Genomic DNA, 975 nt, shown 5'->3' on the forward strand with positions numbered 1-975 from the left:
TATGGCATGTATGTCAAGCCGTCCCAGGGCAAAGGTTAAATAAATTAAAGGAAAAACAAAATTATAAAAAGGGTATATTAATCATCACAATTTTTCTTAGGTAAGTTAGGGGCACTTAAGGAATAAAAATTGCAAAAATAAATTCTGAAGCTCATTTTATGTGTGTAAAGATCTGCTACTTATTTCTGTATGTATGTAACAAGAAGTCGTTAAAAAATAATAACTTTTCCTAGGTTAGTCATGTGTTATAATGTCATGGTTTAATAACCACAGACTCCAGACGAAGCCTCATCCCGACATGAGGCTATGTCCCACCAATTAAGACAGTCAGACAGCTAGAGGTTTGGAGAAGTATGCCCATCTTTGCCTAATTTTGCCAAATAATTTACTCATCATTACTGGGTTAAGAATCTGCAAAGTGTTTGCAAATAAACTTGAAAGTTTATTGATGTATCAGGTAAAAGGAATACTTTTATTCATATTCTTCATTTTGCACTGTAGATTTCAAAAATACCACTCATATTTTTGTGTAAACTGCATCTGAGTAGTAGATGTAACTGACTCAAGAGTAATTTAATAGCTAATGAATAAAGATAGAGGCTTTAGTTATAGACATTTGCTTTTCAAAACTCTTTCAAAAATCATTCATAGATATATCTACTAATAAAAATTATTGTAAAATGTTCAAAATATTAACCTTATGATGTTTTTTACCTATGTTATATCATGCCACCTGTCAGGTGCTGCATGCAGTCTTCTGCACAAGTTTTAAAAGCACAGAATATATATATTTCTCACACTCTCCATTAATATTGGCTGTAGCACAATTCTTCCAATAAACAAAACTAAAAAGAGACTTTAAGCATAATTTGCAGGGCTGCACCTCAGTGACAGTCAATGTAGAATACAGAACACAGAGCTTGATTTGGGGTGACGTGTATATGTCACCCCTAAAACTTAGTGTTATAGCAAGGA

This window comes from Penaeus monodon, chromosome 29 (assembly GCF_015228065.2).
Source record: "Penaeus monodon isolate SGIC_2016 chromosome 29, NSTDA_Pmon_1, whole genome shotgun sequence".
Lineage (NCBI taxonomy): Eukaryota > Metazoa > Arthropoda > Malacostraca > Decapoda > Penaeidae > Penaeus > Penaeus monodon.